The sequence below is a fragment of the Chelonia mydas genome, chromosome 8 (assembly GCF_015237465.2).
Source record: "Chelonia mydas isolate rCheMyd1 chromosome 8, rCheMyd1.pri.v2, whole genome shotgun sequence".
Classification (NCBI taxonomy): Eukaryota; Metazoa; Chordata; order Testudines; family Cheloniidae; genus Chelonia; species Chelonia mydas.
In genome coordinates, this window is record NC_057854.1 from 50,903,438 (window position 1) to 50,927,950 (window position 24,513).

At 45.3% G+C, this 24,513-nt stretch overlaps 1 protein-coding gene across 6 annotated transcripts in view; it reads left to right on the forward strand.

The window, feature by feature from the left end:
* Positions 1 to 17,153: 17,153 nt before the first annotated feature.
* FAM20B (FAM20B glycosaminoglycan xylosylkinase) overlaps positions 17,154 to 24,513 on the forward strand; it is a 47,690-nt gene continuing 40,330 nt past the window's right edge. For 2 of the 6 annotated variants that reach the window (XM_037907182.2, XM_037907183.2), the window contains exon 1: positions 17,214 to 17,377. The gene's annotated coding sequence lies outside the window, so the exon portion shown is untranslated. Of the gene's footprint in view, positions 17,378 to 17,884; positions 17,907 to 24,513 lie in introns of those variants that run through there. The other 4 variants (XM_037907181.2, XM_037907180.2, XM_037907185.2 and 1 more) reach the window with 4 other exon arrangements.

Consider the following 24,513-nt stretch of genomic DNA (forward strand, 5'->3'; position numbering starts at 1 on the left):
AATACCTAAAAGCAAAAGAGGGCGGGGGGAGAGTGTCCAGTTATAAGAAAAGGACAGTTCTTGATCAGTGTTTTGAAATGTGCCTCTTTCTATGGTATGCCACCCTGATGTGTCAACCCTTCACAAAGCTGGATGGATGTACATTGTCCTGTATATCCCAATAATAGGCATATGTGACCCAAACCTGATATCTTTTGTTTGACTGTTTGCACAGAACGTGTGTCTGCTGTAATAACTGGAGATAATGGATCAGTTCTTGTTTACGAGTTTTGATTGTGAGACCAGCAAATTCTAAGTTTTGAACTATTGAATGCTTCTTGGAGGTTAATTGGAAGTTATTAGCTGTGTTTGTACCTCTGGACCCAAAACTTCCACTGTCCATACCCAGTCAGCGTGGGGTATGATCTGTAAATAAAATGTATGGGTTTAAGACACAAAATTGTTATGGGGCAATAAAAAAAAGTGAAAAAATTGTGCTTTTGAGAATGTTTGAAATATTTTGAGGAGAAATCCATCACATTTTTTGGTCACAGTCGGAGGATAGTAGAATGTAGTGCTGCTTGCAGATAGAATAGCAGTGCCTGATGGGAGTAGGCACACATCCTCCCAAAAGCCACATGCTAGAACCTGATGTTTTGTTTTGGAAAAAAAAAGCCTGATGGGCCCAACAACCACTCAGGCCCTCCTAAGAATTCAAGCACTGTGGGAGTAAAAAGGACAGGATGCTTTAGTGGCACTGCTGCTGTCCTTCAACTGCCTTGCCCTATTAGGGTGCTAGGGATCATTTAGTTAGGTTTATTGTGTCTACAAATAATTGTAGTTAGTTCCACACTGTTGTGGGTTTTATTGGGGGTTTGGCCCCTTTGTTCAGCTTCTCTCTCTCTCTGCACCATTGTGGGAATTGTTTGGGACTTGGCCCCCATTGGATTGCTCCTGTTCAGTCTCATAGTCAGATTGTCAGGATTTGGATCCATTGTGCTGTTTTTCCTTTCTCCTCCCTCAGGTTCAATGTGACAATCAGGAGACCACCTTCAAGCATTGCTTATCATGCATATCTCCATCACGGGTGATCACGTTTGGTGCCTCAGATGCCTGGGCAAGGGGAATGTGCTATGTCCGTTGTTCAATCTGTGCATTGCTTTCACCCTTTGGATCCATAAGTGAAGTGGAGGGCTACCTGAAATTTAATCAGATAGAGAGAGCTTTTAGGGCCCATTTGAAATAAGTCCATTGTCAAGGGACTGGAGAGTTTGACGTTGAGGGAGATGTCAACCAACTCAGCTCTGAAGATCAATGCCTTAGTTTCCTCAAGGCTGAGCCTTTGTTGTCTTTGTGGCATTTGTCACTGCCAGCCCAATTGTGCTGCAATGCTCTCACAGTATTTAAGGGTGATTAAGTGTCCTTGGCAATACCTAGTCCGTCTGTCTTCCTTCTCAATTTGCCTCAGCAGGCAGCTTTCCCTGGTTATACTATCTCAGGCTTCAGTACAGGGACTTTCAGTGGGGGACGTTAGCATCATTGCAGCAGAGCTTGAGTGTCACTCTGAGGTTCCTCAGTGCCCAAGAGCCTATGGGCCTGCTTACCCTTATAGGTAGGGTTACCATCTGGCTGGTATTTGACCGGCCTGACCGGTTTTTTATGGATCTGCCAATTGCGAGAAAAATAATCTGCCATTTTTTTTTTACATGGGTCTAAAGAGTTGCATTATTTTCACAATACACTGGGAGATTGTGATGCTCTGTACCTTGGGGGGAACAGCCTAAACTCCCATGTTCATCCTTATAAAATGATTGTGTGGTATCCAATGCAAAGTTTGTCATGTCGGGTGTCTTTGGAAGGCTTGTGATGCACTGAGCATTGTTGTTATAGTAATGTTATAGGTTGTAATTTCATGTATATAGTTATGAGGCTGAAAATGTGTCCTTATGGCTTAAAACAAGCCCAGGCAAACACTCTCCAAGAGCAGAGGGGCTGCTCACACCTCATCAGGGCATGTATGGGACAAACCCAGACCAGCCTCACAGGAACAAAGGACACTGGCCTAGGTAGCAACAAAGGATCTGTTGGACTCTTGAATGAGTCACCCCTGTTCCTTTGGTCGGTTTGGGACTATGATGAGGTAATGTTCACCTGACTCTGAAGGGGGGAAGGCAAAGCCAAGAGGGAAGAAAGGACATCATAAAAGGGAGAGACGTTTGCCATGCTCTTCCTCTCTTCCACCTCCATCTACAGACCTCACCACCAAGCGACTGAAGCACTGATCAAAGAGGAGAGCCTGGCTGAAGGGCAACCAGCCAGCTTGTGGTGAGAAGCATCTAAATTTGTAAGGGCATTGAAAGTGTTAAGATCAGCTTAGAATGCGTTTTGCTTTTATTTCATTTGATCAAATCTGACTTGTTGTGCTTTGACTTACAATCACTTAAAATCTATCTTTGTAGTTAATAAATTTGTTTGTTTGTTCTATCTGAAGCAGTGCATTTGGTTTGAAGCGTATCAGAGACTCCCCTTGGGATAACAAGCCTGGTACTCATGCCATGTTGGGTCCATCTACCACCCCCCCAACCTGAATCTCCACGCCGCTCTGAGTCCCGGCACTACACCTATGCCCCATGCCAGTCTGACTCGCGGCACTGGTTCCATAGCCCCGACCCTCAGAGCTGCTCCCATTCGAGGTGGTCATCAGTGGATGAATCGTGCCGCTCAAGGTCCAGGTCCTACTCTGTGACCTCGCGGCACCATTCTCAGCACCGGCCTCAGCCTGCACGCTGCTCACCTTCCAGGCGTCGTTCAACGGACCAGCACTGCTCCACACCACAGCACCACTCTACCTTGCGGCACCGCTCCTGCTCGAGGCACCACTCACAGCACTGGTCCACATCACCGCACTTCTCCCCACCTCGGCACCGTCCTTGATTTCAGCACCGCTCTATTTCGCAGCACCACTCCACACCCCGCCATTGATCCCTGAAGCAGCACCGCCCTGAATCGCGCCACCAGTCAACATCACGGCACACATCCTGCCCGTTGGAGGAGGATGTGTCTCTGGTGCAGTCTTGCACTGCTCCCCCTTGGCTGTCCTGCTCAAGGTCGCCCTCCCTCTGCTCAGGCAGGGCATTGGGGGCATCTGAAGCAGGATGCTTCGGCACCCCAATGGCTGCCCCAATGGCAATTTTGGACCTCTGGGGTGTACCATCAGTCACAAGGCACCCCTCCTGGTATTCCACCACCCCCCTGTTCGGGCTCTCGCCTCCCAGAGGAAACTCTCAGCTACCCACCCCAGGACCTTCCACAAAACCCGGACCCAGCACCACATTTGCCTGCCGAGGCTACACCTGGTGCCCGTGAGGACCCAGCCCCTAAAGATCAAGAGGCCACCACGGAACCGGTCCTACTGGTGGCTTCCTCCTCCTCATCCCCTGATGAGGCGGTGGCTAGCACCTCAACATCTGGGCCACCACTCATGGATTATAGGGCCCCGCAGGAACTTCTCCGACGAGTAGCCCTGAATATGAATCTCCAGGTGGAGAAAGAGGTTGAACAGGAGGACCCAATGGTGGACATCCTGGCACCAGAGGGCCCCTCTAGGATAGCCTTACCCATCATAAAAACTATCCAGTCCAATGCCAACACCATTTGGCAAACACCTCCCTCCATTCCCCCCTACGGCCAAGGCGGCTGAACGTACATACTTTGTTCCCACTAAGGGATATGAGTATCTCTTCACCCATCCTCCTCCATGTTCTCTCGTGCTGGAGGCGGTGAATGAAAAAGAGAGGCAAGGTCAGCAGGTCCTCACACCCAAATCAAGGGAGGCTAAACAGCTTGATTTGTTTGGAAGGAAAATTTATTCCACAGGGGGCCTCTCTCTCAGGATTGCAAACCAACTCACAGTTCTGAGTAGATACAATTACAACTCATGGTCCTTGATCCTGAAATTTAAGTAGCTACGTCTCTCCAAGTAACGAGCGGAGTTGGGGGCCATCGCTGAGGAGGGTAAAACTGTCACCCGGACCACCCTCCAAGGCTCCCTTGATGCCGCAGACTCTGTGGCACGTACTCTGGCATCGGGGATTGCAATGAGGTGCAATGCTTGGCTCCAGTCCTCTGGTCTTCCCCCGGAGGTCCAGCAGACCCTACAGGACCTTCCCTTTGATGGCCAGGGTCTATTTGCTGAGCAAATGAATTCCAGACTGCATAGCCTAAAGGGCTCCCGGAACACAATAAAGTCCCTTGGCATGCACACTCTGGCAACCCAAAGGAAGCCCTTTAAGCTGCAGGCCACCCAGCAGTGGTGTTTTCCCCCTAGGCCCAGACAGGACTTCTCTCGTAAGAGAAGTAGAGACAGTCAATACAAACCATTGTGTCCTCCGTCCAGGCAGGGCAAATGGCAATCCAAACCCCCTTTGAGCCCTAAGCACCCCTTTTGAAGGTGCCCATGAGGACGGAATGCCAGTCCACAATCCGGTTGCCTCCCCTCCTTTCCCGAACCGTCTATCCCACTTCTACCATGCATGGTCCCTTATTACGTTGGACCGATGGGTGCTCCGCACAGTAGAGGTGGGATATGCTATCCAATTCTGCTCTTCCCCACCCTCCCATCCCCCTTGCCTGTCCCTCTTCAGGGACCCCTCTCATGAGCAACTTCTCATCCAGGAGGTCCAGGCTCTCCTCGCCCTAGGGGCAGTGGAGAAGGTCCCTCAGGAACTCAAAGGCAAGGGTTTCTACTTCGGATACTTCCTCATCCCCAAAGTGAAGGGGGTCCTCAGGCCCATTCTGGACCTGTGGGAACTCAACAAGTTCCTAGTCAGCTTGTAGTTCCGCATGGTCTCCCTAAGCACAATCATCCCTTCCCTAGACCCGGGAGACTAGTGCACCGCCCTCGATATGAAGGACAGTTATTTTCACATATCTATCACCCCAGATCACAGACAGTTCCTCCGCTTCGTGGTGAACAAGGTGCATTACCAGTTCACGGCCCTCCCATTCCAGCTGTGCACAGCACCTTGTGTCTTCACCAAGTGCATGGCGATTGTAGCAGGCTTTCTCTGCCGCCACCATGTGCATGTCTACCCTTACCTGGACAATTGGCTCCTCCGGGGATGCTCCCATCAGCAGGTAAAATTGCAGGTGCAATTAGTCAGAGACACGTTCAACCAATTAGGTATCATACTCAAGGTCAGCAAATCAGTGCTCACCCTGACTCAAAGGATAGAGTTCATCGGAGCTGTTCTGGATGCGACTCAAGCGAGAGCGTTCCTGCCAGAGACGTGTCACCTGGCCCTCTTGCAGATAATCAGCAACCTTTACAGCTTCCCTACCACCACGGTGAGGCAGTTTCTCAGGCTGTTAGGCCATATGGCATCCTGCACATATGTGGTTCAACATACCAGGCTGCGACTCGGACCCTTGCAAGTGTGGCCCGCATCTGTGGATCGCCTAGGCCACAACAGTCTGGACACAGTGCTGACCATGCCTCATCACAGCCTCGATTCCCTACAGTGGTAGCTGAATCCCTGCGCGGTAGCTGCTGGGGTTCCTTTTCACCCACCCCAGCCTACCTTGACCTTAGTCACAGACATGTCCACGTTGGGCTGGGGAGTGCACCTAGGAACCTGACAACTCAGGCCCTGTGGCAAGTAGAGAAACTGGCTCTACATATCCACGTCAAAGAACTCAGGGTGATCTGCCTCCCCTGCCAAGCTTTTTTGACTCGCTTACAGGGCCACTGCATAGCGGTATTGATGGACAACACCACAGCTTTTTCTTATATAAACAACCAAGACGGAGCCTGCTCGTCTCCTCTCTGTCAGGAAGCCCTCCATCCTTCTCCACGCTTCATACCTGCCAGGCATTCAGAATGGGCTGGTAGACAGTCTGAGCAGATGTTTCCTCACACACGAGTGGTCAATTTGCCCGGATGCCATCCACTCCGTCTTCTGCATTTGGGGGTTTCCCCAGATTGACCTGTTCGCCACACCGGCCAACAGGAAGTGCCCAACATTTTGTTCCTTCAGAAGCCACAGCCCAGGCTCGGTCGCAGATGTGTTCATGATTCCATGGTCCAGGCAGCTGCTATACTCCTTCCCGCCATTCCCGCTGATCCACAAAGTGCTTCTCAAAATCCGCAGGGACAAGGCAGACATCATTTTGGTGGCCCCAGCCTGGCCTTGCCAGTGCTGGTACCCCACCCTCATGGACTTTTCGGTCTGGTCACCAATACGGTTACCTCTCACTCCCGACCTCATTACACAGGACCGTGGTCGCCTCCTTCACCCAGACCTTCAGTTTCTCCACCTCACGGCCTGGAGAACCTGTGGCCGAATCAGGCGGAGCTTGCCTGTTCAGATCCGATGAGGCAGGTACTTCTGGAAAGCCACAAGCCGTCTAGTAGGGCCACATTCAGGGCAAAATGGAAGAGGTTCTCCAGCTGGTGCGCCCAAAGGCAAGTGCTCCCACTCCAGGCTCCCATTACTTGTATCCTGGACTATCGTCTGTAGGTAAAGGACCAGTGTCTGGTGTTTTGGTTTCCTCAAGGTCCACATCGCGGCCATCTCAGCCTTTCACCCAGGTGATTCTGGGCTTTCAGTGTTTGCTCACTCCATTGTGGGATGTTTCCTGAAAGGCCTGGAGAAGATACATCCCCTGATGAAGCCCCCCATCCCGGCCTGGGACCTTAACCTAGTCCTCTCCCGCCTCATGGGCCCTCCCTTTGAGCCTTTAGCTTCTTGTTCACTCCTCTAGCTCTCTTGGAAAGTAGCTTTTCTGGTGGCTGTCACCTCAGCACAGTGCATGTCTAAGATGCGGGCCTTCACCTCTGAGCCCCCGTACATGATTTTTCATAAAGACAAGGTACAACTTAGACCTCATCCAGCTTTCCTTCCCAAGGTGGTGTCCCGCTTCCATATTAGACAGGACATCTTCCTGCCAGTCTTTTATCCAAAGCCACACAACAGCCCTAACTAGATGTTAGGAGAGCGCTCGCTTTCTATATTGAGCACACAAAGCCATTCCGAAAGACAACTCAGTTGTTCATTGCTGTAGCAGAGCAGATGAAGGGATTGCCAGTCTCTTCCCAGCAGATCTCCTGGATCACAGCTTGTATCCACACCTGTTATGACTTGGCAAAGGTTCCTCCGCCTGCCATCACATGAGGACACAGGCCTTGTCGGCAGCCTTTCTAGCCCAAGTACCTCTCCAGGAAATCTGCAGAGCTGCTACGTGGTTGACTGTGAATACTTTCACGTCGCACTACGCCATTGTCCACCAGTCTAGGAACGATGCGGCCTTCGGCAGAGCGGTACTTCGGTCGGCAATATCTTGACTCTGACCCCACCTCCTAGGTAAGGCTTGGAAATCACCTAACTGGAATTGATATGAGCAAGCACTCGAAGAAGAAAAAATGGTTATTCCCCTTTTGTACTGTTGCTCTTTGAGATGTGTTGCTTATATCTATTCTATTCCCCCCCACACACAGACACACACATCATCTTCTCTATCAGAGTAGCTGGCAGGAAGGAATTGAAGGGGGGTCAGGCCGGCAGGGTCATTCATATATATATATGTGTGTGTGTGTGTGTGTGTGTATATATATATATATATATATATATATATATATATATATATATATATATATATATATATAATATACAGAGCGCCATACCGGCACCACTCCAGGGGGCTCCACAGCCAGCCCGATGGTAGCTGCTAGGGAAAAGTTTCCGACAGCCATGCACACAGCGCGTGCACACACCTAACTGGAATAGATATAAGCAACACATCTCGAAGAACAACAGTTACAAAAGGTGAGCAACGGTTTTTTCATTGTGCTTGGTGCTGTTCTATGTGTAGCAGAAGACAGTGTCTCTGCTCCATGGAGCTTACCAGTCTGTATAAGACAGACATCTTCCTTCAGTCTGTTTTCCCAGCCTACATGAGACATTAAACTCCTTTTAAATAATTATGCATGCGGCTTTCATCACCAGATTTTATCTTAAGAAAATCAACAATTATCCGTTTTAACAATTGATTTCTCCTCGACCAGATTTGAAATCAATGCAACAGTGGAAAACATTTTGAAAGTGCTTTTTAAACAAATGTGTAGGATTATTTCTCACTTCCATGCTGCAAAACAAGAATACATTTAAAATATGTTAATCACGTTAGCTCCATGAGTTTGTTTTTGCTCTGGCTGAACTGGCCAACTTGAAGAGGCCTTCTTTGATATTCTTTTAAAAGCACTCTGCTGAGAGTGGAGAGGCAGGCTATTTGCACTGGTTCTTATTTATATAATGCAAACAAAAAATTTTGATTTATAGTTAGGGGTAATTCAAGAAAAGATGAACCATTAAACACTTCTGTAAAAGAGAGGGCAAAAGCCTCAAATGCTAAACTATGGAAACTACAATCTAAAGTTGTATAAATAATTCTGACACCAGCTTTAATGCCCTGGTCTTACTCCCACCATTAAACAGAAACAAATTCAGTGACCTGCAAGCAAGTGACCTCAACTCTGGCTCTGGATTTGTTTTTCTATTTTAGAGCCCAATCCAGGCATCCACTGAAACTAATGGTTGTCTTTCCTTTGACTTTACTGAGAGTTGGACTGGGCCCTTGTATACCTTTTTAACATTGTCCATTTGAGTAATGTGTGTATAGTTTCTTGTGAAGCATAAAGTTCGACGCTTCATTCTGACATGAATAGCTCCTGCTTTAATGTAGTGGGTGGATTTTTATGAACTGGTATGGGTCATGTATAGTCTATGTTCTCACAGGAGCTTTGTCTCTAGCAATATTTATCACAGTAGTAATACATGAGATCATTTTTCTCAGTAAGAAAAGATTGTTACATGTTTATATACTACACTGATGAATGCTATAGAGAAACCTGAAGATTATATTTAGGCAGTCTTGGATTGTTAAATTGTCCTTGATTTTCCTGAATTGCATATTGTATTGTATGAAAGGTCAAACTTTTTTAATTTCACTATGTATAAGAGCAAGTTATTAAAGTTCTTATATACTGATTTGAGAGAAAGCCATGAAGGAAGTAGTATTTGGTTCACTGACACTCTGTAATAATTGTGAGTGATTTGTTACAGGGCAGAATTAGAGACTGGATGCTCATCTTTGAGACTAGTTTCATTTTCATAGCCTCTGCATGATATTTGTGTGTTGAACTTGGAGTCAATTGTTCCTGTGAGGACTGGTGTGACTTTTTGCAGGATTGGAGCCTACAGGGTATGAAGCACTTTAAGTGCTATCGATGAAAAGTGCTATATAAAAACTAGGTGGTAGTATTATTTTAGTTAGAAGGTGGCCTTTGTGTTTTCCTACTTGTGGGTTCAATATATATCTCCATGAGTTTCTGGAATCTTTTAGAAAGCAGTGTCTATTAGGAACAATCCTCTCTCCTTGTCCCTTCCTCTGGGGCAGGGTTCGGTGGGTGGGTATAAAAGGAGGAGTGGTCTCATGTTTGCCCTTCAGTTCCTTATGAAAACTCCAGCTGCAACAAGCTCAGAGCTCATTCAGTCACTCTGATGCTTTCTTCATTCTCTCTTGGGTTTTTTACTGCCGCTTTGGTGGCTGTTTTTGTTAGCTGATGGTTGAAGTCCTGTGGTGAGTCAGTTAATTAGAAAACTTTTCTTTTTACAACAAAGAAATGAGAGAAGAAAGGAAAGGATGCATGTGTGTCTGGGTTTTGTACAGACAGACCTGCAGAGAGTAGGTAGGCAACGGGAGGCTTTCCTCCCTACTGTGTACTGTGTTTAGTCCAGCATCCACTCTGGAGATCTGCTTACCAAGATCCGCTGGTGCTATTGTAGAACTGATCAATGAAATTGTTTTTAATTGTTCACTTTATTAATATAACTTCATAAGCAAAGTTTATGAATGAAACAACATTCATTCATAAAACCGGTTACCCCAATAACTGGCTAATTGAGTTTCACTTTCAATCCAATTGCTGCTTAAATCGCTGAAACTTACACTGTTTCAACATTGTAACTTCTGTTCACTGTTTGCCATTCCTTACACGTGTCCATATTGTAACTCAAACTCCATTTTAACTTGTCCCAAACTCCATTTTAAAATGCTCACTTCATTTTGTAAAAGCTTGCTGTAACCTTCATTTTTGCAAAACCCTCCTGTCATCTTATTAGTTTAGATGTGTGAATGAGGTATGGATGGATGATGGAATCAACCTCCAGCCCCAGCCTGTCCTGATGAAATAAAGTGTAAACACCCAACGGCTGAAGATGCAGACAGCAGCCCTGACAAAGTAAGAGGAGTCCACCCTCAAAAGAAAAGAACAAAAGTACAATTGAAGAAACATGCCAGGTCCTAGACTGAAAGTCATGTCTGCAATTGACGGGTGATCAATCACACCGAACCCAGAGACAGCGTGACACAGCAAGATCTATAGACTCTGGATTCAAACTAAAGCCTACAAAAAGGATGGGTGAGATGGAAGACTTTGGAGGGTAACATTCTGCTGCCAACATGGAAGGGCATTGGTCCATGCCCAACAGAGACCCAGCTCTTCCTTGTGCCCGGCTTTCCTGGCCAGTTAGCTGCCACGAACCCAAGCCACGAACTCAAGATACATTCAGGACTGGTAACTATACAGCAGCTGCAGAACCTGTGTGTGTGTATGAACTAAGGTGTGAATGAATGTGAAACTGAATGAAATGTTACAGCTATAACTGACTGCCTACTATGATTCTTCTTGTATTCACAATAAATGTGGCATTTTGTCTTATCCCCTTTAATAAGATCCTGCTGGTTTTTATTTTATTGGTATAACACTATGCCTGGCTTAACTGTTGTCCAAGTCCAAGGTTTCATCCTATTGACTGAGTGCGCTGTCAAGAGTCTGGCCTTGTTGACTAGAGACTGAAGAGCCATTTGCCACTTCGTAGTCATCACGAGAGTTGTGTTGTGGGGAAAAGTTAGCTTGCTTTATTTTATTCCATGCAGGTTCTTATACCACTCTCATCACCATTGTGTCTGAATGCCTTCCAGTTGTGCATAAAGTGATGTAACTGACATCTATCACGTGTTGTTCATTCTCACACTCATCCTGTCCCCAAGCAGGGAAGTGTGCTCAGCTAAATGTTTTGTTTCCTTTTGGTTGCTGATCATTGAGAATGTTCCAGTTTAATAGTCTGTGTGTGTTAACTGGGTGTAAAGCTTGGGGTCAGCATTGTCAAAATTGTTTTTATAACCTTAGTTTGTAATTTCCATTTTTTCAATGTTTGTGGGGTTTTTCACGGAACTGCACTTAGCAATCTTAACTGTAACGGAGGGGAGTTTTTTACTTTGGAATTTCTCTTGTTTCTTGTAAACATCTGATTTATTATATTACCACGTTTATCCCACTGCTTCAAGTGAGAAGATCTGTACAGCATCTGGCAACAGCCTATGTGTTGATTTGAAGTTTTCTCTTCTAGGCATGCAGAGATTTTACTGGAGCTGATATAATTATTTTACTGGTTCTCTGGTTGTGCTCTCGAGTCAGCCCCAACTCCCCACCTCCTGAGAGTCTTCATTCTTGGTTCCCTAGATAGTCCTTATTTCCTGGCCCAATACCAGTCCAGACTCCCTGGCCAACTCCACTTTCACTAGCTCTTTTCCTTGGCTCCCTCTGTGCCCTATCCCAACTCTACCCTCTTCCCACTGTAAGGTCTGCAGGAATGGAGCTGCGCTCACTTGGACCTTAATAGGTCTGCAAACTGCCAAAGGTGACTGAACATCAGAACTCAGAGCCTCCACCTCTACCGGATCCCCTTTCCATCCTCCATTCCTAGCTCAGTGATCCTCCATGAACCAGCTCAGCCATCCCCACTCCTAGCAGTTCTGGAAGGCAGCTGATTGCCTACCACTTAAAATGTTACCTTCTAATTGCTTGGTAATGAAAACTTTAATTGTGGGATATTTAAATCTTTAATCACTAGTCAGCTGACAGGGATCCAGTCCATAACAATGAAGTTGTAATATTTTTTCCTATCAGTAACAATTTATAGGAATAATAACCTCTGCTTGTGTGTGTGTGAAAATGTTTTTGACATACTTGCTGGGATGAAACACATGGATCAATAAATCATGAATCACAAGGAATACTTTTCAAACGCAGGAAGGTTTATTAGCCAACAACTTAAGCCTTTACTCCTAAACTTTAAAAAGGTCTCTAGAAAAATTCTATTCCTCATCTATTTCAAACATGCCAATTTGCAAACAAATTGGTTGCTGCAGACATAAGTTACAGGCAGGTTGCAAATGGGTCTTGTAAAGAAAAATCTCTATGGAGTCACAGTCAGTGCCTCTATAATAATACTGTAAAGGTTCCTGATGCCATACAATGTGTCAAACAAATAACAGATGGGCAGGCCATCATGTATGTAGAGCATGCCATGTCCGTGTAGAGGATGGGAAATTCCACAAGTTCCCCGGATGGGCCTTGTAGTGGGGGATGTCTTCCTTGAGAAATGGCCAAGGAGTTCAACCACTAAAACGTGGCTCCTGAAGGCATCATTGGAGCCGAGGGTGATCTGTGTGGAAGTCCCATACCTCTGGACTCTCTTCTAGCTCCCTGATAACACGGCTTCTGAAGGAGCTGTGTTTTGCCAAAGAATCCCCTTGCCCAGTGGCTAACCCCAGAATGCTCCCTCAGGGTGTTTCAGAGCACAGAGGAGGAAACTGCGTAACCTAGTTGGAGAAAAACTAATGTGATTGAGTAGCATTCCACCCCCTTCTTGTCCCAACCACAAATCTCATTCCTCAGAGGGACCCCCTGAGTTGTGCAAGCTCAGCAGAAGGGCAGAATCTATCTATGTAGGTTCTTATATTGCACTCATTACCATAATATCTAGGTACCTTGGACTTGGCATTCCCACCTCCTGTGCCCCCATCTCCAGATCTGCTCAGTTCTCATCAAGGAGACAGGGGGATTTGGAGAAAATCCTGGCCCCTAATCACCTACAGTCTAAAGGCACCAGTGAGTACAGTACAAAGCAAGAGACAACAGAACAAGTGTGTGATGTGGGCATGGTCTTGTAGCACAAAAGCTTCTCTGTAAAGATGCATCCTCAGGATTTTTATTTATTTATTTATTTTTTAAAGGAAGGAAGAATGTCAGGCAAGTTGTTGAGGAGACAAAGAAAGCAGTTGTTAGGAGACAAACTTGGGCAGAGTAAATGAAGGAGAGAGATGTAAAAGGAGATGGGGACAAAGTTATGTAGAGTCTTCAAGGTGAGGGAATGAGTAGCTTGAACTTATGTAGACTAAAGCGATTCTCTCTGTTGACTACAATAGCTATGAGAAGTCCACCATACTGCTCCACCATTCCTTGCCATAATATCTTCTGGGAAAGACTGGGGCAGTATTGCATAGAAAATATTTCTACACCATTCACGAGTGACTCCTGCTGGGAGAGCCTGGCACTGCAACAGTGTAAAGGTAGTGTGGCCTAGTGGACAGAGCACTGGGACTCAGGAGACCTAGGTTCTATTTCCAGCTCTGCCATTGGCCTGCTGGGTGATCTTGGGCAAGTCACTTTCCCATCTGTAAAATGGGGTTAATGATACTGGCCTCCTTTGTAAAGTGCTTTGAGAACTTCTGATGAAAAGTGATATATAAGAAATAGGTATTATTATTCACAGACAGTACTCCAGAGACTGCTGCTGGATTAAGTTGGAATTTGAACATATTTTTATTGACTGGTGAACACCTATTACAAACATGAAAAATAGCATAAGTATATATCACTACTTGCAGGAGTATTATATTTATATGTTAATCTAGCATGCTTCTGAGCATTCAGAGCTGTATTTCCTGGCTGATCATTAACTATAGAAAACATATTTTTGGAGGGCTAGATAGATAGATATCTTCTAGGGCTGTGCATTTGCTTTTCACAGGAAACCAAATACCTCTGAATATCTTAGCGTTTGTTTTTTATAGGATTTCTTTATCTCAGGAATCCATATATGGGGTTGAAAGAATAGTTCCACTAACTAGTCATTAGAATACCATAAAATCAGATCATCTATTCAAGGGCTCCCAGAGGAACTATACAGACTGCTATATACAGTAAGAGCTAAGTATTTAAAAAACCCATTAAGAAAAAGATGAAATCCTGTTTCCATCCTCTTACATTTTCATAGATCTTGTTGTCTTATTCTAAAAGTTAGTTTCAACAACTAGAATAATTAAATATTATGTTCCATATTCTTGGAGTGAGGTTAAGATGACTGAGACGCTTAATAATTCTGCATGTTGTGATATTGAAAAGCTTGTTTTTCACATCTGTCAGTGCTCTCAGCAGTGATTTGGGAACAAAAGTGTTAAAGCAGGGCTGCATGCTGACAGACACGAGGATGGGAAGGGTTAAATTTGGACTGCCCCACAGCTGCAGTAGTGCTAGGGGGAAGCATTTCTGCCTGAATACTGGTCCTAAAATGAAAAAGAAGAAACAAGCGGATTGGGAAAGGGGAGACCAGCATGAAAAGAATGGTCAGGCCATGCATGCTGTAAAGGGAAGCAGAGCAAAAGAAGTGGAAAGGGCACTGTTACTAAACGAAGCAGGTGGACTGGGAGGCGAGGGCATGTTTCTTAAAAAATAAAATAAAAATAAATCTATTTTGCAGACATTTTATTTAAAACTGTTAGGATGATTCACAACCTATAGTACAAGTAACAACAAGGAAATGCGACTTTACAAAACATTTTAAAAAGTATAGTTTTCTGAAAGGAAAGAAGCTTTTGGGGGGAAGGGTAAGAACTACCTTGATTGCTGATTCTAGTGTGTAACTTTTCTATAAACAAATTTTATTAGGGCTTTCTTTGGTTGTTTCAAAATGTTACTAGTAAAATAATGCCTCACACTTTCAGTCAACATTTGTAGCCTATGCTTGAGTAAGGCATTAAAGATTTTGAAGGATGTACAGAGTCACCCAATGTGGTCTGTTCTCATGTTGTACAGTATTATGAGGCACATAACTCTGAAACTAATAAAAATGATAGTTTTGCCATTCTGCAGCACCATCCATCCTTTAAAGACTCTCAAAGCTGAAAATGGAAGTGGATCAGAACCAGCGGTAAGGGTACTAATCTTATTATATTATTATTAATAATAATGTTTATTACGGCTTCAGTCTCTGCCTCTTCCCTGCAGTTTCTTTCCTAGAGGTAGATATCATGGCTGGGGGAAGTGGAATACCACCTGGGTCTTAGTGACCCAAATGGGATGTTTTCTGCACAGTTCTGGGTCTGGAGGGCTCAGGAGGAAGGATAGGACCCATTTAACCTCTTCTGCCCTCAGTTAGCAGAATCTCTTTGACAGCTTTCTACAGTTGATCTATAAGCCAAGTACCAGCTTTGTGTGGTGAGGATAATTCATCTCCATTTTACAGGAGAGGAAACTGAGGTACAGAAAGGGTAAATGGTGGTGGAAGAACAAAGAATAAAGTCCAGCTCTCCTGTTTCTGTCTGTCTGTTTAACTGTAGGACCATGCACTCCCTTTTATAACATAAACATCCTCATCCCCCAACTCCACACCTTCACCCACACAATAACATTATTAATGCTGCAAAGTCAGGGACTCAGATGTTAGGAAATGCCAAAATTAAAGTTGCCTGTGCAACTTTAATTCATTAACCTTGTGTATATGCATTATAATGCAGTTATTACAGGATCACATACTGTTTTTTTCTATATGACCCTGGCCTCATTCAGGGCACAGGATGGATGGTGCTCACTAAAAGAGCAACTATTCAATATTTTGCTTTCTCCTGGTTGTTGAATGGGTGGCTCCAGGCCTTATTTACTACACACTATTCAAACCCTGCTCAGAAGACAGAATTATTAATTTCTATGGGCTTTTCTATGTTGCTCATTATTTCTGGCATTTCTTAACTTGGGTGGTTGACTTTGCATCCTTAATGATCTTTTAACATCTTTGTGTGTGTAATTTCTTAGGTTTTTAAAAAAGCAAACTGAAAAAAAACAAATTCCATCATGTGGCCTCATATTGACACCTACATGGATAATCAGCAGGATTGGAACCTTTAGATCACCAGTTACCTATGACATGAGTTAACAGAGTAACTGATAACAGTAATAGGTTGTCATCCTCATCCTCTGTGGGGACCAGCACTAGAGGGAGATGAGACGCACAGCCAGATGGTTTCACAGTTATTTGCTGACAGCAGAGGAATAAGGCTCAGGAATCTTGGGTTCTATTCCAGGCTTTGGAGGGGAGTGTGCTCCAGTAGGCACAAACTCTTCTGCCTATTTCCCCCTGCCTGTCCCTTCCAACTTTTCCCTGTCCTAGTCCAATCTCTTCTCCACCCCTCGCTCCTCAACTCAATTCCATTCTCCCTACATCGTCAGTGTGTCTCCTTTCCTCTGCCTTCTCATCCCTATCTGTCTCCCGGCCCAGCACATCCTAGTGTCATCCCTTGTACTCTGTCTCAATCTTCCTCCTTCCTCGTCTCCAGTCTCCTTGCCCAGCCATTATTACAAACAAGCCTCTGAGTGCGACCCCCTTTTATACATTAAAAACACTTTTTTATATATTTAACACTATGATAAATGCTGGAGGTGGGGGGGGATAGCTCAGTGGTTTGAGCATTGGCCTGCTCAACCCAGGCTTGTGAGTTCAATCCTTGAGGGGGCCATTTGGGGCAAAAATTGGGGATTGGTCCTGCTCTGAGCAGGGGGTTGGACTAGAGGACCTCCTGAGGTCCCTTCCAACCCTGATATTTTATGATTCAATGGGGGGTTGGGGTGGAAGTTGACACCTCATGACCCCCTGAGGGCTTCTGACCCCCAGTTTGAGAACCCCGGCCCTAATCTGTCGGGGAGGGCCCTAGATGCTTTTTGCTACCCCTCCCCGGCAGCAGGCACTAGCCGACCCCCCCAATTTGGGCAGCGCCCCTGAGTGGCTGCTGGCTGGTTCCAGGTCTCACTCAGGGAAGGGTTAATTGGGTGGGGCTTACACAGACGCTCTGGCTGGGGTGGAGGGAGTTAAATTAGGCACGATCCTATTGGCTGTCAGGGAAAAATTGTGGGCGGGGGTGGAAGTCAAGGAGCCGGTCCCATTGGCTGGCGTGTTAAAAGAGCTGCCCTATTCGGGAGCCCCTCCGGGCCTTTCGGTGAGGGAGCGGGGAAAGGTGCGGCCTCATTGGTCGGTGGCGGCGGATGAGGCGGCTCCATTGGTTGCGGCGCCGGGCGCCACCATGTTAGACAGCTCGTGGCGCTGTTGGCATTGGCAGCGCCGGCCGGGGATGGCGCGCGGGCGCCGGCCGGGGTGAGTGCGGGGCGCGGGCGGAGCCTTCCGGGGAGCGGCGCGCTGGCCTCTCGCTGGCGGCCCCGGGGCAGGTGAGTGGGGTCGGGAGCGTCAGGCCGCCGCGCTCGACCTCGTTGGCCTGGGGGACTCCGCTGCGCTGGGCAGAGCTGCCTGCGTGGCTCGGCGGGGACGGGCCCCGTGCATACGGGGAGGGGGCGCCCGGGTCCCGCAGCAGCGACCCCCCCCGTGCGGTGCCGGGGCGCCTTTGGGGGCGGATAGCGAGCCCCGGGGGGCATCGGGTTTCTTCTACAGGAATCCCCGCTTCGCGGGGGCCGTGTGGGGTCCCGTCTGTAGCCACCCTGGTCTGTTGGGCGATAGGGAGAGTGGCCCCCTCTGAGGGGATCAGTCACCCACCAGAGGTGGGTCTGCAAGGGTGGAAGTAAGTTGCATTGGAAACCTTGAGAGGCTTTACAGTAGCTGCCTGTGGTAGAGACGGGTCTTTAATGCAGCTTTCCCTGCGTTGGTTGTGAGCCTTTCCCAAGCATAGCTGATCATTCAGATAAGAAGATCTTGCTCTTGTGAGAAGTCCCCCAAGAATTCTCCTCCACTTGACTTTGAAAGGTATCTGAATAATACTTCAGGCTTCTGTGATCCTTTTCGTTTTTGCATTTCAAAGCACTTTACAGGCGAGAATTAAAGCTATACTCGCATGTCCTAGCAATTAGAAAAATATTACCCCCTTTTGTAGATGGGGAAACTGAGGCACAGAATGGCGTAATGGCTTGTCCAAGGTCACACCGCCAGTCAGCGGCAGCCACAAATGGAAAGCAGGAGTCCTGACTCAAAGTTCTTTGCTCTAACCATTAGATAGTACACTATAATTGTTGGTTTCAGAGTAGCAGCCGTGTTAGTCTGTATCTGCAAAAAGAAAAGGAGTACCTGTGGCACCTTAGAGACTAACAAATTTATTTGAGAATAAGTTTTCGTGAGCTACAGCTCACTTCATCGGATGCATGCAGTGAAAAATACAGCGGGGAGATTTTGTATATACAGAGAATGTGAAATGGGTGTTACCATACGCACTATAGCAAGAGTGATCAGGTAAGGTGAGCTATTACCAGCAGGAGAGAAAAAAAACCTTTTGTAGTGATAATCCAGGTGGGTCATTTCCAGCAGTTGACAAGAACTTGTGAGGAACAGTGGGCGGGGGAATAAACATGGGGAAATAGTTTTACTTTGTGTAATGACACATCCACTCCCAGTCTTTATTCAAGCCTAATGTAATGGTGTCCAGTTTGAAAATTAATTCCAATTCAACAGTCTCTTGCTGGAGTCTGTTTCTGAAGTTTTTTTTGTTGAAGAATTGCAACTTTTAGGTCTGTAATCGAGTGACCAGAGAGATTGAAGTGTTCTCCAACTGGTTTTTGAATGTTGTAATTCTTGACGTCTGATTTGTGTCCATTTATTCTTTTATCTAGAGACTGTCCAGTTTGGCTAATGTACATGGTAGAGGGGCATTGCTGGCACATGATGGCATAGATCACATTGGTAGATGTGCAGGTGAATGAACCTCTGATGGTGTGGCTGATGTGATTAGGCCCTATGATGGTATCCCCTGAATAGATATGTGGACACAGTTGGCAATGGGCTTTGTTGCAAGGATAGGTTCCTGGGTTAGTGGTTCTGTTGTGTGGTTGCTGGTGAGTATTTGCTTCAGGTTGGGGAGCTGTCTGTAAGCAAGGACTGGCCTGTCTCCCAAGATCTGTGAGAGTGATGGGTCGTCCTTCAGGATAGGTTGTAGATCCTTGATGATACGTTGGAGAGGTTTTAGTTGGGGGTTGAAGGTGATGGCTAGTGGCGTTCTGTTATTTTCTTTGTTGGGCCTGTCCTGTACTAGGTAACTTCTGGGTACTCTTCTGGCTCTGTCAGTCTGTTTCTTCACTTCAGCAGGTGGGTATTGTAGTTGTAAGAGCGCCCGATAGAGATCTTGTAGGTGTTTGTCTCTGTCTGAGGGGTTGGAGCAAATGCGGTTGTATCGTAGAGCTTGGCTGTAGACAATGGATCGTGTGGTGTGGTCTGGATGAAAGCTGGAGGCATGTAGGTAGGCATAGCAGTCCGTAGGTTTCCAGTAGAGGGTGGTGTTTATGTGACCATCGCTTATTAGCACTGTAGTGTCCAGGAAGTGGATCTCTTGTGTGGACTGGTCCAGGCTGAGGTTGATGGTGGGATGGAAATTGCTGAAATCGTGGTGGAATTCCTCAAGGGCTTCTTTTCCATGGGTCCAGATGATGATGATGATGTCATGAATGTAGTGCAAGTAGAGTAGGGGTATTAGGGGACGAGAGCTGAGACAGCACTGTTCTAAGTCAGCCATAAAAATGTTGGCATACTGTGGGGCCATGTGGGTACCCATAGCAGTGCTGCTGATTTGAAGGTATACATTGTCCCCAAATGTGAAATGGTTATGGGCTGAAGGGTACTGGACAAAGGTCCCCCCCCAGCTCTCTAATCTTCAGTAAAAAGGGATTGTTTGAGTGCTGTCTTGTACTCCAGCCATTTCTGACACAGGTCTCAAACTCTAATACACTACAGTGAAGGTTAGTGTTGTTATACTGTCATTAGACCTCATAGCCTACCTAGCAGTACCGTAAAACCTGCACAGTGAGACCCCTCCAACAACAAAATTTTTAATGGATCTGTAAACTCAGGGGTTGTATCGTATGATTGCAGAATTGCTAACATAGTTCCTATTTTTAAGAAAGGAAAAAAAAGTGATTCGGGTAACTACAGGCCTGTTAGTTTGACTTCTGTAGTGTGCAAGGTCTTGGAAAAAATTTTGAAGGAGAAAGTAGTTAAGGACATTGAAGTCAATGGTAAATGGGACAAAATACCATATGGTTTTACAAAAGGTAGATCGTGCCAAACCAACCTGATCTTCTTCTTTGAGAAAGTAACAGATTTTTTAGACAAAGGAAACGCAGTGGATCTAATTTACCTAGATTTCAGTAAGGAGTTTGATACCGTGCCACATGGGGGGGAATTAGTTAAATTGGAAAAGATGGGGATCAATATGAAAATTGAAAGGTGGATAAAGAATTGGTTAATAGGGAGACTACAGCGGGTCCTACTGAAAGGTGAACTTTTGTCAGGCTGGAGGGAGGTTACTAGTGGAGTTCCTCAAGGATCGGTTTTGGGACCAGTCTTATTTAATCTTTTTATTCCTGACCTCAGCACAAAAAGTGGGAGTGTGCTAATAAAGTTTGCGGATAACACAAAGCTGGGAGGTATTGCCAATTTAGAGAAGGACCGGGAAATCATACAGGAAGATTTGGATGACCTTGTAAACTGGAGTAATAGTAATAGGATGCAATTTAATAGTGAGAAGTGTAAGGTTATACATTTAGGGATTAATAACAAGAATTTTAGTTATAAGCTGGGGACACATCAATTAGAAGTAACAGAGGAGGAGAAGGACTTTGGAGTATTGATTGAGCATAGGATGACTATGAGCCACCAATGTGATGTGGCCGTGAAAAAAGCTAATGCGGTCTTGGGATGCATCAGGTGAGGTATTTCCAGTAGAGATAAGGAGGTTTTAGTACCATTATACAAGGCACTGGTGAGATCTCACCTGGAATACTGTGTGCAGTTCTGGTCTCCCATGTTTAAGAAGGATGAATTCAAACTGGAACGGGTACCGAGAAGGGCTACCAGGATGATCTGAGGAATGGAAAACCTGTCTTATGAAAGGAGACTCAAGGAGCTTGGCTTGTTTAGCCTAACTAAAAGAAGGTTGAGGGGAGATATGATTGCTCTCTCTAAATATATCAGAGGGATAAATACCGGAGAGGGAGAGGAATTATTTAAGCTCAGTACCAATGTGGACACAAGAACAAATGGATATAAACTTGTCATCGGGAAGTTTAGACTTGAAATTAGATGAAGGTTTCTAACCATCAGAGGAGTGAAGTTTTGGAATAGCCTTCCAAGGGAAGCAGTGGGGGCAAAAGATCTATCTGGCTTTAAGATTAAACTCGATAAGTTTATGGAGGAGATGGTATGATGGGATAACATGGTTTTGGTAATTAAATATTCATGGTAAATAGGCCCAATGGCCTGTGATGGGATATTAGATGGGGTGGAATCTGAGTTGCCCAGGAAAGAATTTTCTATAGTATCTGGCTGATGAATCTTGCCCATATGCTCAGGGTTTAGCTGATTGCCATATTTGGGGTCGGGAAGGAATTTTCCTCCAGGGCATATTGGAAGAGGCCCTGGAGGTTTTTCGCCTTCCTCTGTAGCATGGGGCACGGGTCACTTGCTGGAGGATTCTCTGCTCCTTGAAGTCTTTAAACCACGATTTGAGGACTTCAATAGCTCAGACATAGGTGAGAGGTTTTTTGCAGGAGTGGGTGGGTGAGGTTCTGTGGCCTGCGTTGTGCTGGAGGTCGAATTAGATGATCAGATGGTCCCTTCTGACCTTGGTATCTATGAACAGGAAAACTGCCTTAAGTGATCGCTTTACTTAAAACTATCTCTAAGCATTCAGTGCCGTTCAGTCTGTATTTGGCTGACTTTTCCAGTCTTATGGGTGATCACTCAAGACTTTTTGCTGTGTATCTTACAACAAAAGCAAATAATTTTCTGATATTTTACCTTATTTCCATTCTGCAGGGCCTTTGCAGTTAGATGTAAAATAAACCCCTCAAAACAAACAGACAAAAACCTCCCCATCCTATGTAATTGGAAAATTTTGCCTTTTCAGTAAGTTGGTTCCACTTCGAACAGCCATTATGGTTATGGGAAGGCTTGGAGGTAAAACCTGTGATTCAGCAAATGACATTGTCAAAAGTGAAAAAAATGAAGCAAGTTTTACCATTGAGCATATGTGTTAATATGGCTGTCATAAGAAGCATGGACTCAGGCTCCTGTTAGAGGAGAAAAAAAAAAAAATGTGAGCCTGGCTCAACGCTGGAGGCCAGACCCATGGCTGGTACAAGTCAGTGAGAAAACAAGATTTATTTCCACTTGCAATCCAAAGTCCCAGGAGAGCCAGATAGATTTTGTACTGTCTTGCACGTTGTCAACAAAATTGGCAGCTAAGATCTGATCCCAGAATCTATGCTTCTGGTTCTGTAGAGGTGCTAACTACTTTCAGCTTCTGTTGAGGCCAGCGGAGATAGGGTGGGCTCATCACCTGGCAGGATTGGGCCTATTATTATTTAAGATTGCAGATAGATTTTCAGATCTCAGTTTGAGTTTTTAGTGCATCTTTTTATTTGTCAGCTGAATAAACTTGTTCTTAGCATCATTGACACCAAACCTAGAAGGAAATACATGTCTTTTTTTATCAGTTTAAGACCTTTTCTACACTAGACTCCTTAAATTACCCCTTTGCTTATAGCTCCACCAGTAGTAGCAGTAGGGGGAGTTTTGGTGTCTTTAAAAGAATGCTGGTGGTTACTGACATTTTTATCTTCATGTCCGGTTTCCACGCCATAATGTTAAAATGCTGGTGACCAACCAGTACCTTGTCTCTCCTCAACCTCTCACTGCTGCTGCCACTGGTGGAGGTGCAATGGAAGGTGTTTCTTAAGGAAAAAATTCTAGGATAGGCCCAGCCTCAGAGAACTGCCTGCAGGGCTGTACGGTGGAGGTTGATACAGACTAAGGGAGCAGGGAGACACCGCAACAGACCAGTAAATTCACAGGAAGCCTTAAGCACTAGATCACAAGGGTAGTACAGAACAATCACCAAGTAATGAAAGAGAGGTGGTAAGAGTGTCTGCGAATTGTAATATAATGTTTTTGGGAGTATGTGAATAAAACAATTCTATGCTAACAAGATCTATGTAGGGGAAGAGAGGGTAAGCTACCAAGGAATCTGCCAGAATGGAATGGGGGGATGCCAGTAGAAATTGGTCTCTCAAGGCTGAAATAAATTGCACTGGAAACTTTGTTCAGCAAATTTCCCCATATTTACTATGATGAACCTTACAGTCCTGTTCATAGGATATTCTTACACAAGAAACTATGAGTATTTAGTAGTGTTGTAGTATTTCGGGTGGCTGGAAGCATAACTGGGTTTGAAAAAGAACTGGATACATTCATAGAGGTTAGGTCCATCGATGGCTGTTAGCCAAGATGGTCAGGGACACAACCCCATGCTCAGGATATTGTGGCTGATGTGATTAGGCCCTATGATGGTGTCCCCTGAATAGGGCCTAATCACATCAGCCACACTATCAGAGGCTTGTTCACCTGCACATCTACCAATATGATATATGCCATCATGTGCCAGCAATGCCCCTCTGCCATGTACATTGGTCAAACTGGACAGTCTCTAGGTAAAAGAATAAATGGACACAAATCAGACGTCAAGAATTATAACATTCAAAAACCAGTTGGAGAACACTTCAATCTCTCTGGTCACTTGATTACAGACCTAAAAGTTGCAATTCTTCAACAAAAAAACTTCAAAAACAGACTCCAACGAGAGACTGCTGAATTGGAATTAATTTGCAAACTGGATACAATTGACTTAGGCTTGAATAAAGACTGGGAGTGGATGTATCATTACACAAAGTAAAACTATTTCCCCATGTTTTCCACCCCCCACCGTTCCTCACACATTCTTGTCAACTGCTGGAAATGGCCCACCTTGATTATCACTACAAAAGGTCGTTCTCTATGTATATAAATCTCCCCTCTGTATTTTTCACTGCATGCATCCGATGAAGTGAGCTGTAGCTCACGAAAGCTTATTCTCAAATAAATGTGTTAGTCTCTAAGGGGCCACAAGTACTCCTTTTCTTTTTGCAAATACCGACTAACACGGCTGCTACTCTGAAACATGGTCTGAATGAGTATGACAGCTCTTATGTTTTTCAGAGGAGACAAAAGTCCATTTAAGCATGCACTTGAGTACATTCAGAAAGTTGTAAGATGCATTTATTCCCAGGCTTATTTCATATCACTGAGCTATGAAATTCTGGGTCCAGATCTGACTAAGGAGGCCTCTCTTGTTCTGTCTTAATGTTCCTCTTATCTGAAAATCTTAATGACCAAGTGAAAGTCTTGTAAATTGTGTCCAGACAACATTGTGACAGGCACCTTAATAGATAATTTTGATTCTGTCCCTGTAATGGCATTGCCCTCCAAGTACAGTTATTTTCTAATTTCTCAGGTGCCAGAGTATATACCGTTTTGCTTTTGTGCTATGCCTGCT